Here is a 16,060-nt window from a genome sequence, read left to right as displayed (position 1 = left end):
AGGCATGTCTACATTCAACGTAAACATTCTGCCCACTCTGTTGCCTTTTGCAACCAACCTGCACTTGTCTTTAAAATCTTCAACATAACACCCATCAGGGTTAAACCTAACCTGCAAACCCTGCTCAATCATCTGGCCAACTGAAACCAGATTCTTTGTTATGTTCGGTACATGAAGTACATCTGCAAGGTACTTCACTTTGCCATCCTGCATAGACAATGGCACATCTCCAATGTGGGCAATTGGATGAGCAGTGTCATCCCCTGTTTCCACAAAACCTGGTCTTTCCGGGTTTTTCATCTCCTTGAACCACTCCCCATGACTCATCATGTGGTTCGAAGCGCCTGAATCCACATACCATACATTATCTTTTTGTGCTGCATCAACATTTTCAGACATGGCATTCACAACATGCTGCATAACAAACAACCTTTCATTATCCTCATTATTTCTACTTGAGGATGCATAGTTGTTTTGCTGCACTTTCCCATTTTGCATGTCAGCCTGCTTCTTATAACATTCTGACTGCACATGCCCAGGCTTACCACAATAATAGCATTCACGTGCATCATTATATTGCCTTTGCCAATTTCCACGGCCTCTTTGACTCCCCCTGCCTCTAAATCTGCCTCTTCCACCTGCGTGTTGTTGTTGTTGTTGATTCTGGGACTGTTGTTGTTGCTGCTGCTGCTGGCCATAATTCTGATTACCTGTTCGGCCACCTCCTTGACCACGTCCACGGCCTCCTCTACCTCGTCCTCTTCCTGAACTCGTGTAGAAGGCCTGTTGCTCTGAACTGTTTTTGCTTTGTGAAGACTGTTGGTCTTCACCCAAGTTCTTCTCTTCGATAATCAGCATAGACATCAAATCTGTAAAGTTGGGAATGTTTTCTCGAGTCTGAATAGACGTCTTAAACGCCTTGTATTGTGGCCCGAGACCACGTAGACAGACCTCCACCTTATCATCATCATTTACTGACACACCAATAGATGCAAGGGATTCCACAATACCCTTTATCTTCAGCGCATAGTCATTCACAGACATGCTCTTTTTCTCCACAGTGTGAAGTTCATTCTTCAACTGTATCTTACGTGCCTTGGTATTTGTTTCATAAAGCTTTACCAAGGTGTCCCACGCCTCCTTGGGGGACTTGGCATCCTGAATGTGCCCAATCATGGTGTCCTGTATACTAATGGAAAGCCAATACATTACTTTCCTGGCTCCTTGGTTCCAGTCTTTAAACTCTTTCACATCTGCAGCAGTCGGATTTATATCCGGTATCTCCGGTGCCTCTTCATGCTCACCTTCTATGTAGTCCCAATAGCCTTTTCCCATCAGGAAATTCGTCAACCTGAACCTCCAAGCATGGAAGTTATTCTTGTCCAGCTTCTCAGCCACAATCTGTGTTATGCCATCATTAGACATCTTGCTAAACACACAATTTAACCAGAAACTGCACTTTGGTTTTTCTGCACAAATGCTGTATTTTCTGCACAGCGGTACTGCAATCCACTCAAATGTCACAACCAGTGACCTCAATGCACATACATACACCCAATGGCAACTGTAGACCTCTTTGCAGCACCCACAGTGTCTGCACAGTCAATCTGTCTTCCTGCAGTACTTAAAACAGAGTTCTGCAGAGAATCGATGACTTACCCGCAGTGCTCGAAATCGCCTGCTTTCTGAAAAACGGAGGTCCGGACGCGCCTGAAACGCGTTTTCGGCCCGAAATTTTAGTCCAAAGGACTCTATAGTTGCCCTGTAGCTTTACTCCCGCGAAGAAAGCTCCTCAATCAGAGACCGTTTGCCGGTGCCTCCCGTAGAGCTCCCGACAAGGGTGTAGTCACCAACACAATAGGGAAGAGTAGTTGAAGCTCTTACCCTCGTACCGCTTCTTGTGGTTCTCTTGCTTGCAGCTCAGCCCTTAGCACGAACCAGGCTCTGATACCATGAAAAGATGCAGGGGGGAAGAGAGCTTGAGCTCTTGCAAACACACACACACACTCACAAAACCCTAATAGAGAACACACAAGGTGAGAGGCTGAAAATCTTCTTCTTCACTACTCAACACTCAACACACCATATACAAGAATAAGAGTACACACAATATGAAAGGTACTCAACCAAATACATACACGGGTTCTCTATAGTGTGAACCCGACTAAATGAGCTGGCGCTATAACTATGCCAGTCTCTAGAGTGGCTGTCACACAGCCTGTCATCCCACTGGCCGCATATCACCCAAGATCTCACCAACCATGCCAGTGGTGTAAGTGCGGGGCCTATCCCCCAGGCGGGTCATCAGTGTCCACCGCCTCACTAGAGCTCGATATCTCAACAAGATTGCACCCAGTCTACTATTCTTCTTTGTGTGGTACTCTCTATCATAACTTTTGATGATGTTGCTATTTTATGCATTTAATTTTTCTTTGTTTAATGATAACAAGTCACATTAATTGATTTTTAATTCAATTTCAAGTCTCTCTTTTAATAATTGATGTATATTTGTGAGGATTTAATTATTTATTCAAGATGTACAAAAAGGATCCCCATAACAGCAAGTCCGAGGGTCCTACACATGTGATTTGTTCAAGGTTCTATTATATAGCTTATCCAACATGGTCCGAGAATCCTAATTGTGGGGTCGATAAGGGGACATGAGGACGAACTGCCCACAGTTGAAGGGCAAGTCAAATTCAAAGGGCCCCATGCGATGGAGGCTAAAGGTAAAATTACTATTTTAGATCATAGTTCTTGCAAGGGTTGTAGCTTTAACACGAAAGTTTCCAATCCCATGAACATAATACGGCCTAATACAGATTATGGGTCAGTCATGGTGGGGAAAACTATACACATTATTTTTTACCTTGGAAGTACTCATTCACAGATTCATGAAGAATGCCAAGATTATGCATAAGTTGGGAGTAGAGACACAATCAAGTGATCAGTAGTATATCGACATGTCATCTAGGCATACAATTTTGGGATTGACGGGTGCCTCAGATGCCTACAGCGATCTAGTGCTACTTGGAGGCATTAGATTAGATTAGATTTCATGATTATGAATCTAGATAGAGTAGATATTACTATAAGAAAAGAGTGGCTTCATAACCATGATGTACAGATAGATTGGAAGGGTATCTAGAACACAATTAGTCTTGATGTATGGGAGACACAAGCTTTAGAGAACATGAGGATAGAGTTTGTTTATGTTTTCCCAACTGAGTTACCTTATGGTCTTCTGCCTAGTTACCTTATGTTTTCCTGAGTTACCTTATGGTCTTTTACCTAGTCTGTCGTTTGATCATAAGATTAATTTAGTTCTAGGGTCTCAACTTGTGAGTATTGTGCCTCATAGGATGAGCAAGTTGGAAGAGGATGAGATTACTCGATAGTTGCCAAAAAATATCAGAATGGGACATATTCATAAAAGTAATCTCCTTGGGGGGGTACCGATACTTTTGAAGCCCAAGAAGGACGGAAGTTGGCAAATGTGTGTCAACTATAAAAGTTGAATAAGATGATGAAGAATAGATATCTCCTTCCCAGAGTAGATGTTGAATAAGGTTACGGAAGTTGGTGAATGTGTCTCAACTATAAAAGTTGAATAAGATTACAATTAAGAATAGATATCCCCTTCCCAAAGCAGATGTTTTGATTGTTAATAGGTTATACCACTAGATACGGATAGTTGAGGAAGAGACATATTTAATATGGGATTCGCATGTGGTATGGCCAATTACGAGTTCTTTGTGTTACCTTTTGGGCTCATGAATGCTCCTATTACTTTTCAATAGATGATGAATGATATTTTTAGAGATTATCTAGGGAAATTTATGGTAGTTCTTTGTATTACCTTTTGGCTCATGAATGCTCCTGCTACTTTTTAATAGGTGATGAATGATGTTTTTGGAGATTATTTAGGGAAATTTATGATAGTGTTTCTAGATGATATATTGATATAGAGTCGTACTTTGGAAGAGCACATTGAACATCGCTAGATCATCTTCAGGATTTTAAGGCGAGAGAAGTTATATGCCAAGTGTATGAAGTGTGAGTTCTTCAAAAGAAAACTCATATATTAAGGACATAGATTTCTCAAGATGAGATGAGATGAGCATAGATCTTGAGTGGATAGAGAAGGTTGGATTGGCCGGTTTCTCAGACTATAAGGCAACTTTGGATATTTTTTAGGATTCATCATCTTTCTCAACAAGTCATTGAGGGATTATTATTCATAATTAATAGTACCTTTCAATGAACATCCTTCGTGGAAAAGGATGTAAGTCCAATAGCCTGATTTCTTAGAACGAGAAGCTTGATGAGGCTTTTCAAGCTCTCAAGCTTAAGGTGAAGGAATCACCTATATTAGACTTGTCGGATCCTAGCAAACCATTTAGTCAAAAGATTATGGTGGTGGTTTTGCAGTAGATGTAGCATTGTTCCAAGATGATTGACCTGTGGCATTTGAAAGTAAGAGGCATGACAATACATAGGTCAGATGGCACACTATGACGAGAAGGAGTTGTATATAGTTATACATGCTTTGAAAACTTGGCGACATTATCTTTATGGAACCATGTTTGTTATGCTAGCTAACCATGAGTCAATGAACTACATTTGTGATAGAATTAAGGGGGAGGAAGGCATGGTGGGCTGAGTTGATGCACATCTTTGATATAGAAATAAAGTATCAAAAGTGTAGCCTAAACCGAGTGGTGGGGTGAGTAAAATTGGGGAGGTGAACTCTTGCTTCACTGAGATTAGGGCTCACCTTCATGGCTCTTTGAGAGGGCTATGTGAGACTAGGCAGTCATTTGGTTGGTATTTCCATTAGGTCAAGGTATGGAGCTCTAGAGCAAACCCTAATAGATTGATGTAACCCTAACCATAGAGGGAAGCCATATCCACTCTCACACAATGCATAACAGAAGAAGACTACACAACCACACAATACATGTGTTGTGTTCACACACCAAATAACCCTAACTAATTTCTACACACAGTGGCCATCTGGACATGGCCATTTATTGCCACACACATGCTACTATCTACCATGCCAGCACATATCGTGCCTGGCTCCAGCTATCATCGAGCTTGTAATCTCAACACCAATGTTAGCCCATGGTTAGGTAGGTTGAGGATAGATGTAGGTACAACTTGATCTATCAGCAGGTCACTCATATGTGGATGTTGACTCTAGTGGCTCTAGGTAGAGCCTTGATGAGGAGCTTGGAATTCAATTTGTGGTTACTCCTGGTGTAAGGAGAATGAGAGCTATTTTGAGGACACCTGGCAGTGATCCAAGTGTATGGAGGTCTACGAGGGTTAGGTACCATGTTGACATGTTGAAATATGATGTGGATATAGCCCATTATTATGGTTACATGTTTAAAGCAGTACAAGAATTAGAGCCCACTTGTTTTGAGCAGGCACTTGGAAATAAGAAATGGGAAGATGCCATGAATGAGGAGATGGTAGCATTGGACACAAATGCAACATGGGAGTTAGTGTGTGAGACCCCCGCCCCCTTTGAAGGCGATGGTGACGAAAACGGCGTCAGTCTCTCGCGCGGGGCAGGGATCCACACTCGGGGCCTCGTCCCACGGATATTCGAACAAGAGACTAGCTTGGCGGTTCCTCCGAAACCGAACCCAAAAAATCTTCCCTCGCCCGAAAAGCACAGGTGATTCCACTAGGAAAATCATCTAATGGGAGAATTGATCTAACGAGTCAAAGTCTTACACCACTAACCAAACTGATCTGACTGAACCCGAAAGTCACATAGTCAGATCAAATAAGAGACTTGCATTTGGTCCATAGAATCACCGCTTTTTTCCTCCTTTAGCGAGGCACAACCACTGATTCCCTCCCATAGAACAAGGGTCTTCGTAGGACTTAGTCTAACGTAACTTAATCGTAACTATTTGTATATGGCAGGAATCCCTCGATCCGGCCAACTGGCCCATGGGTTAGCCAGCCGCCCAACCACTGTATTGGTTAGATTCCTTTATAAAAATTTGGTTCTGTTTTGCCCGGGTATCGAGAAAAAAGAGTTCCCAGGTCCCCCTAGCTAGCATTTTAAGCAAAATTCAAGGTAGTCATACCACTTACACACCCAATATGAAATTGCCATTTTAACAGATTCGGTTATCTTTAAAATAATCTTTCAATGAAATCATAGTATTACTGATCATAATCCTCCAAAATATTGAGTCCATTGTTTTACAAAATATATCATCCAGACTCTCCATTGTATGAAGACCAATTGGTCAACCAAACGAGATCCAATATCAAAATTCCATTCATAAAAGTCATTCTTTCGGTTCATCCGTATCTTCCTTGACGTACGCATAGGTGTCCTACAATAGTGAGCCCGTGCATCACCTGGTCAGAATCCTCTAGGATCCTACTTAGGTGTCCTAGCACTTCACTTAGGGACCGCTTCATCGGTCCTCGCCTATCGTGGCAAAAGTGCACCATTTTAACCATATCGAGACTAGTCAAGACCTCGGCAGGCTTTGTTGCAAGCGACGTCCCTCTTCCCGCCAACTATTGCAACGAGTCTCTCTTTAGTTAAACACATACCAAATGCTTCCTCTAGCATTTTGGCATAAAACAATCCTTTAAAAGAAAACAGAGGTTCTATGCAAGTAGAATTCCCGGTTCGAGATTGGTTCCACAAAACCCTTTTTCCTTAATCCAGATTTTCTTAATGAGAATCATTGATCTCTCACATCAGGGTAATCTACCCATCATTTGAATGAATTTCCAACTAGATTCTTGGTGATTTCGGTTAAGAAAAAACTATGCTAATTCAACGGTAGTCTATTCTTTGTGTCAAGAATTGGAATTGGTCTCATGAGGTTTTTGCTTGATTCAGATTCAAGAGATGGGCAAGTAGTTTACTGGCCGCCCCTCTCGCAATCGTGGTCTAACCAAAATTATTCTTAAGGATTTTCTTCAAAAATCTACTGAACTTCTAACCGTAAGGAAAATTCCAACTTTATGAATTTCATTCCTTCCTAACCATAATAGATTAAGAAATGGTTCTATATGAGAATATTGGATTTTTATAAAAATACTCTTCTTCCAATAATCTAATTTTGGTTAAATATCAATTTGGTGATTTATCCACATAAAATATCTAAGAATATTCTTTCCACCAATTTAATTATTAACCCTAATTTTCTAAGTGAAATTATGGTAAAAATTCCTCTTTTGTCACCAAAATTTAATTTAAACCTTTCTCTACTTAAAACACCATAAAAATTCTTCTTTTAATTAAATACAAATATCCATTTTTTGAATATGCTTAAAGTTCCTCTTTTTGCATTTAAATGATTGAATTCCAAATGTCATGGAAATTTCTCTTTTAGCATAAATTAAATTTATCTAAAATTTTTATTTTTTTAAATTAAATAAAAATATCCATTATTTCAAACATGCCAAAAATTTCTCTTTTTGTATATGAATATTGCTTTCTTGTATGTGACTAGTAGTACTCTATTTTGTTTTTGTTGTTTTCTTTTTTTTTTTTTCATCTTTACTGGTTGGACATCCTCTTAAAAGGAGTCAAAGTACTTCAATAAGTAGACGAGCACATAATACTTAATGGTGACCAGTATCCAAGTGGTAGGTGGTGGTGTTGATGAGGGGTTAGTAAAACAATGGTGTTAGTAAGCAAGGGGTGAGGGGAATTCTGAAGGGACAACAAGGTAACTCGCATGGAAATTGCTTGTGCTCTGAGATTCTGTATGTTGATGGCGATGTACATGTAGCTATAGCATCTTCATCAAGACACCTTAATGTTCGATCTATTGGGGGTTGGTGTTCTCTCTTTCTCTTTTAGTGGTTTGCCTTCTTTTTTCATTGTAGCTCATGGGACTAGGATCATGTGTTGATGAGAGTTGTAGTAGTTGATGGGCGAGGATCCATGGGAGTAGTAGCTTTTGGGTATGGAAGTAGAAGCTACTTTGGGTTATTTGCAGTCTAAAACTAAGGTAGCATAAGAAGAAGTTATGGGTAGGATTGATGAGGCATGAAGCACAATTATTTGGGCGAAGCAAGGGTGATTAAGAAGTTCTAGCAGGCGATGGGTTGTACCATTGACCAGGCTTGCACCCTCCATGGTCCCCCCCATCCAGAGATGTACTTGGATGGCCATTGCTAGTTAAGCTTTGTGCAGTGTGTATGCAAATGATAGAGCCCAGTGAGAATTGTAGGTGTTGTGCATGGGCAAGGGCAAAAGGTGTGCTTGTGGTCCTAATCACCTAGACATTACTAATCACCTAGAGATGATCTTCTTCTTCTTCTTCTTCTTTTTCTTCTTCTTTTTTGGGTCCTCCTCGTGGGTGAGGACTTACATGTGTTTAGTGGTTAGCACCCCAAAAGAAGGTTTTGTATTGATTAGCCCATTTGGCTAGATTTATAAGCTTACCCTTGAGGTTGCCTTTGAGTGGCTATATAAGCTCTCACATTTGTGGTATTGCCTTGGTTTGGCAATGAGGTTGAGGGGCGGGTTGGAGCTTTGAGGATCAAGTTCTTGTTGTTAAAAGGATTGGGCAAACAGAGCTTGTGAGAGCCCATGCTTTATGTGTGGTCAAGTCCATGGGATTTGGTTGATGAAGAGGGGACTTGTGTCCTCTCATTGGCCGCTAAACTAGCTATGTGGATTGGACATGTATTGGCTCAGTGTGTGTGGATTGGGAAAACCTTTGATGGGTATTTTGTGGGACCCAAATGATAGAGTTGCCATGATTGAGGCATTGGGCTTCTAACTTGATGTTTTGGCACCCTCGTTGTTGAGTGATGAGTTTTCACGGTTGACAAGGCTTCTTGGTTGTTTATCAATGAGGCTTTGACCTACGAGTAGGTGGTCGACGCTAAGGACAAGCTTTTGATTGTGGCTTTGGGAGCTACAAGTGTGTGTTTCCTTCATGGAAGCCTTGCGCTTTGAGAACATTGGTGGGCATCCATCATTGTTGGCTTCATTATGCTTGGGGTTGCCTAACCGTTGGGATTTTTGTTCATAGCTCCTTGGGGAGTTGTTATGGTGGATAAGCACAGGCTATATTCTTGGGTAGCCAGAGGTGAACATTGCCTTCGTAGTAGCCTTGTGTTCTCAGTAGGTGGTTGGGAACTAGGCAATGTTTCAGGGGTTTGGTGTAGGGTTGGTTTTGATTGGCTTGGTTTGCGGTTTTCTCTTGTGTTTCCAAGATGGCCATTTTGGGATCCATAGTTTTGTGTAGCCATCGTAGAATTCTTGAGTTGTAAGAAGATTCTTGGGAACCCACCATTGATTGTCATGATAGTGGTAAGATATCAGGTTGCTTGCAGTGTGGATGGTTGAGGATGTAAAGGGTGATTGTTGATGACGAGGCTTGATTGTCAGTGTTGAGGATGTAAAGGGTGATTGTTGATGACGAGGCTTGATTGTCAGTGTTGGTGGATGTTGGTGGATGGCGTCGACAATGCCCTTTAACGAGTTTTGGTGAGGCGCAGAGTGTGGTAATAGGTGAGACTACCGATGATGAGGATGGGACTTGAATGTGGAAGACAATCGAGGGTGAGGCTATGTGTATGATTTCTTCTTATGGACACAAGAGGACTGTGGCTTTTTTGCTGTTGACTTTCATGGTGGCCATTTCTTTGTGCCAATTGATTTGGCAGTGAGTGGCAACGATCCACTCTTTTCCAGTAATTATCTAGCCTTGGAGTGCTCTTGCATCTATAATGAGATCTGCACTCCAACTGGTTATTTCCAATGGATATTTTAGGAATGAAATACCCAACACTCATAAGATGCATTTCATGTGAAATTTGAACGTAAGTGTTTTCAAGTGTAAGTATGAGTTTTTCCAAGAGTTTTCCATGCCTCCAAGAATATGAGATTAGTGTGGACCAAAGGATATATGTGGGCTTGTTGCCACCATAGTAGACCATTCTCAGTTGATAATCCAATCCATATTCTTGGTGGGTTTAGTTCTTCTGGTAGTTTGGGGGTGGTGGAAGACTTACCAATTTTTGTGGGTGATAGAGTGCCCTTTGTGGAAACAGTTGGCACTGGCATAGGATCGGATATAGTGGACTCCCCATCCTAGAGGATAATTGTTGCCTTTCCCTTGTGTTGTCAACTGAGTCAACTATACATGGGGCGTTCTTGACCCAGATCCCTCCAACGATAACTGCTTCTTTGGTCTCACTTGTGGTAACCACATAAAACTTACAAGCCAATGGCTTAGAGACAGTATGTACCGTTTGGGTAAAGTACCCAAGGCGCATTCCGGGTTTGCGATTTGGGAGTGTATCAAGTGTGGCTGGGATTTTCATCCAATCATGGTCGGCTTCTTTGTCATTAATAGAAGAAGCGACTGTGTATGGCTCCTGCGCATCATCAAGGATTTGATGACAAGCTTTGCAAACAAAGAGATCGTTAGTCTTGTCTATGGTCACATAATCTTTGGAAAAGGGACCTCTCATCATGGGATGTGCCTTCGATGTATATAAGTTCACTTTGAGTGTGTAATCCCGATTACGGAGGTAGACATGATTTGTGTCCCAGTCATGGACAAGTCGTGGTAGTCTCATGAAGGGTCTTCCGATGATACTGTCATAGCAATTATTGCAAGTAAAGTCCATGACTACAAATGTGTATTTGAAGCTCATGTCATTGACTTTAATCTTGCGGTCCTTCACTAGTCTAAGGGGTTTTGCGGATTTCTGATCTACAAAGCCTTAATATCAATTTAGTGTGATCAACAAGGGGTGGTTGTCCCCGGATTTCCCAGTTGGTCCTTGTGATGATGCTTATGCCAACACCCCCATCTAGGATGGTTGTGATTGCATGTCCTTTGTAGTAGGAAATGGGTAAGGCTACATTTGTGTCATCACTTTCAAAGTAGAGACCCAACACATTTACTCGAATTGTTGCGCCTTTGGGTTGTTGGTTTTTCTCATGAATGAATTCAGGATGATGGGGCTCAGATTCATGTGAGGAATTTGATTTGTCCATCTTTGCTATAGGATCTTGTAGTTTTCATTCCATCTAATCCTTGAGGTCATTCCATAAATTCAGATTGCCTTGTAACAAGGTTCAAATGGGCATTTGGATTTAGGAGGAAAGAAAAGCTGATAGGCCAGCAAGGTCACATTGATGCGGAGCTTCCTTATGTTCAGGGCTTGGTTCATAGGTTGAACCAGCAATGGTATATGGAAGTTCAATTTGTTCCTTATTTGACGGGGCTTTAGGTTGAGACTTGGGTGCTGTAGGAGGGAAAAGTATTTCAACAAATTTTGTATGGGTACCTTGTGAGTCATTGTCAGACTCTACGTCTCAGTCCACATCAAGTTCTTCGATGATGTAAACATGGGATTTGGTCTTGGGTGCATGTGGAATAGGTAATGGTGGAGGGTTAGGAGGTACTGGTGGGGCAAGATCGTTGTTTGTTTTAGCATCATGTTGGCGAACACATCTTGCTCAGCCTCGAGCATAAGCTTGGGCTCCTACCTTACCTGGTGAAGTTCAGGTTCTTTTCCCAGACATGGAGTAAATAGTTCTACAAGGAATTACCTGTCCAAGGATATGCCTACGTTTAGCTATGGTAATGCCGGTTCTTTGAGTTGAGCTTGGTAGTCTCGTACTAGTGCTTGGGCCTATTGAAGACGTTTATTCTCCAAGATGGGGTTGGGATATGCGGCCAGTCGCTTTGGTAATGTGGCTCGATTCCTTGGGGCTGCATGATCATCACTCCCAGAGGAGGATGATGTGGTCTTTGTTGAGCCACTTTTGATGTGGTAACCCAATCTTCACCTTTGCCAATGCACTTTAAACGTTGTTTCTTTTTGGATGTGGCACATTCGGTAGCTAAGGTGTTGGATTGTTTTGGTTCTTTGGTCTTCTTGAGTTTGGCCTCCATCAATGGGACAATGTATATATTCCCATGTTAAACGCTCAACATGTTGAGGGATGGCATACCCTCGATGACCATGGAGTTAGAAACTGATTTGCAGAGGGAAATCCTTGATGTAATAGCCGATCCCCATAGTCGTGACATTGTGGTGTCAATGGCAGGCTTTTCTTCTCAAGGCATTCAACCACTCTATGGGGTCCATGGTAGATGAAACACTAAAGAGGTGGTTTCCTTGTGGTTGAAGCTATGGTGTGTGCTAGTGGTTTAGGGTCCATGTAAGGCACAAGCAAAGGAAGATGATGTGTAATGGGTGCCTCAGGGGTGTTGGAGTAGATAGGCTCCATGGGCTTAGGAATGGACCACGTTTTAATCTTTCTATGATAAATGGGGTTTGCCTTGAGAGGTAATGGTTGGAATAGCAAGATGGGCACTGGAGAAAGTTGTGGTGGTGCTATGTGCGAGTGGGGGGTTGGGGTCAGTACCACCATTAATGCATGGTGCTTTGGGAGAAAATGAGGGTAATGTTACAAATGAGCTTTGGGTTGTCATTGGCTCGGTGGCCAATTGCGTGGCTTTCTCACATACTATCATTGAGAAATATTACCCATTTGTTGCACGCTTGATCAAATGTCAAGGGGTCCTTCACACTAATAGATGGTCGTGAAGCTTTGGATTATGAAAACCCAAGAGGAAACGATCCAATAATTGCTTGTCACCACACAATCATTCCCTTTCTTTGCAATGCGAATCGAGGTACTTAATGTGTGGTGCTATGTAGTCGCATAAGGTTTCCTTTGGTTTTTGTTCCAATTGGAACAATTGGATAATGGGGCTCCACTTGGGCCTGTATGGTGCAAATCTAAGAGTGAAGGCCTCTAGTCTGGAACCAATTTCTTACTAGCTTTAAAGTATGCCTCTATTTGTTGAAGCTTTGCCTTTAGCTCACTATAGTTTTTTCTCTCTTTTTGTAATTTCTATTCATAATTCTCTTTGATGTCCTGTAATTGCTTTTCTTGTTGGCTTATACCTAGTACCTATTCCTTCAGTCTCCTAGATTTTGCCCTATGTGCTAGAATTTCTAACATTTTTTTTGAACTTTGATTTCTTTACATCAAGATGGGCATTTATTTCCTTTGGCATAGCTTGATGCTTTTGCCTTTTGTCATTGAGTTCTTGCTTGGCTTTACTTCTTTTTGCCCTTTATCAACATAAGCATATCTTGGGTCAAGGGTCCATAATAGTTTATCAACATAAGCATATCTTGGGTCAAGGGTCCATAATATTTTTTCAACTTACTTCCATTGATTTACCCAACAGTCTTGATGCTATCATGCATCTCAATTTTGACTAACCCCCTTGTGGAGAAATTTCAGTGATCCTAAAGGGTCCCAATCCCTAGAGTTTCAGTTTTTTAAATTTATTTTTCCTTGTTCTGGAATAACAACACTAGGTTTCATTCTTTGTCCCCTTAACATCTTGGTTAAACCACTTTTTTCATCAAATATTCTCTACCATTAGTCCATGTATGACTAGTATTCTGGTCTCTTTTAGTTTTTCCAGGTCAATTAACCTCTCAGTCATATCATTTTTAGTCACCCTCTCACTAATTACAATTGTCAAGCTAGGAACTATATATTGCATGGGCATTACAATATCAACCATAGGTTAACCGAAATGGGGTATATCAACTTGGCTACTTTGTATGATGTTTGGTATGCATATCCATAGCACAGTTGTAATTTTATGTATCTAATCCATTCTACTCGCTTGAATGATCTTTGTTCTTATTAGAATGCCACATAAATTTTTGTTCATGCTCTCTGCATGCTAGCCTAGATAGTATTATGAAGTATTTCATGAGGCAATCAATCAAATCAGTAAGGAAATGTGACCCTTGGTCACTCACAAGATCCAAAGGGCCTCCAAAACTAGAAATGACTTGCTTATATAAGAAGTTGGTAATAGTACTGAAAAGATACAGGGGAGAAGAGAGCTTGAGCTCTTGCAAGCACACACACACTCACAAAACCCTAAAAGAGAACACACAAGGTGAGAGGCTGAAAATCTTCTTCTACTTCACACAACACTCAACACACCATATACAAAGATAAGAGTACACACAATATGAAAAGGTACTCAACCAAATACATACTAGGGTTCTCTATAGTGTGAACCCAACTAAATGAGCTGGCGCTATAACTATGTCAGTCTCAAGAATGGCTGTCACACAGCATGTCATCCCACTGGACGCATATCACCCATGATCTCACTAACCATGCCAGTGGTGTAAGTGTGGGGCCTATCTCCCAGGCAGGTCATTAGTTTCCACTGCCTCATTAGATGAGCTTGATATCTCAACACTCCCCTCCAGAGCTCAACTCCATCTCAATGCTTTGGTGAAGATGTCAGCGACTTGATCCTGTGTGCTGACATAAACAAGGTCAACGTCTCCTGCCACCAAAACCTTCTCTCTGACAAAATGGTAGTGGACCTCTATATGCTTCGTGTGCCAGCATAAAAAACTAGGTTCCTGGCCAACTGTATACTGCTAATGTTGTCACACAAAATGACAACTTGTCTATCCACACTGATAGACCCAAATCTGCAAAAAGTAGCTTTCTCAACCAAGCTACCTCACATGCTGCCATAGCAGCACCTTTGTACTCAGCCTCTGTACTAGATAGAGCAACTGTAGGCTGCTTCTTGCTGCTCCAAGTCACAGCAGTACTCCCCAAAGAAAACATGAAGCCACTAGTAGATCTTCTATCTGAGATACTACCAGCCCAATCAGCATCTGTGTACCCATGTACACATATCTGAGATACTACCAGCCTAATCAGCATCTGTGTACCCATGTACACATATCTCTGTCCCAGTTTCATAAAATAGTCCACATGCAAAGTAGACCTCACATACCTCAGTATGCATCTCAATGCATCCAAATGCGGCTTCCGAGGAACCTGTATAAACTGACTCACCAACCAATAGCATAGCCAAATCTGGCTTGGTGATCGTCATGTAGATCAAGCTTCCTACTATGCGCCTATACATAGTAGGATCCTCCAAAATCTCTCCTGAATTTGCACACTCAACTTGCCATTCTGATCCAATGGCATTGAGATAGGCTTACCGCCTGTCGTCATACCATACTTGGACAACATGTCCAAGCCATACTGTCTCTGCAGTAATCCAATACCATGTGGTGACCTAATCACCTCAATGCCCAAGAAATATCTGAGCTCCCCCAGATCCTTCATCTCAAACTACTGTCTTAGCAAGATCTTTACATCAAAGATCTCTGCATCATAGTCCCCTGTAATGATCAAGTCATCTACATAGATGACAAAAAGCACAACCCCTCTATCATTGTGTCTCACATACAGCCATACAGCGAGAAATCTACATTGGCTACATGAAAGCCAATAGTGACAAGATATTCAAAAATCTTGTCAGACCATGCTCTTGGTGCTTGTTTTAAGCCATACAAGGCTTTCTTCAACCTGCAAACATGCTCGAGGTGACTCACATCCTCATAACCAGGTGGCTGCAACATATACATCTATTCTTGTAAATCCCCATGCAAGAATGCATTCTTTACATCCATCTAATGTGAAGACCATTGCTTTGACGCAGCCACTGCTATCACAACTCTCACTGTTGCCATCTTGGCAACTGGGCTAAAAGTTTTCTCATAATCAATGCCATATGTATGTGCATATCCTTTGGCTACCAATCTAGCCTTGTACCTGCTTATGCTTCCATCACTGTTATGTTTTACTTTGTACACCCACTTGCATCTAATGGTTTTCTTACCTTCACGTAATTGCACTAAATCCCAAGTCTCATTTCCATATAGTGCATCCATCTCCTTATCCTCCATAGCTTTCTCCCAACACACATTTCCAATAGCCTCATCAATGCATGTGGGCTCTACAACCTGCACAACTTTTGCCATGTATGCATAGTGATGTGCCACATAACCATCATAGGTAAACCTCTGCTGCACAGGATTCTTCACTCTCCCAGATCTTCGCAGCTTTGCATTCATGGCTTCCATAGCCTTCTTTACACCAGGTGTTCTCATAGCTGGTATCCCAAGATCCTCATCAAGGCTCATCTCTAAGCCACTAGACTCTCCATCAACA

This window comes from Cibotium barometz, chromosome 37 (genome assembly GCF_041138505.1).
Source record: "Cibotium barometz isolate CiBa-2024 chromosome 37, ASM4113850v1, whole genome shotgun sequence".
In the NCBI taxonomy this organism is placed as follows: Eukaryota; Viridiplantae; Streptophyta; class Polypodiopsida; order Cyatheales; family Cibotiaceae; genus Cibotium; species Cibotium barometz.
Note: the sequence above shows the minus strand (reverse complement) of the source record.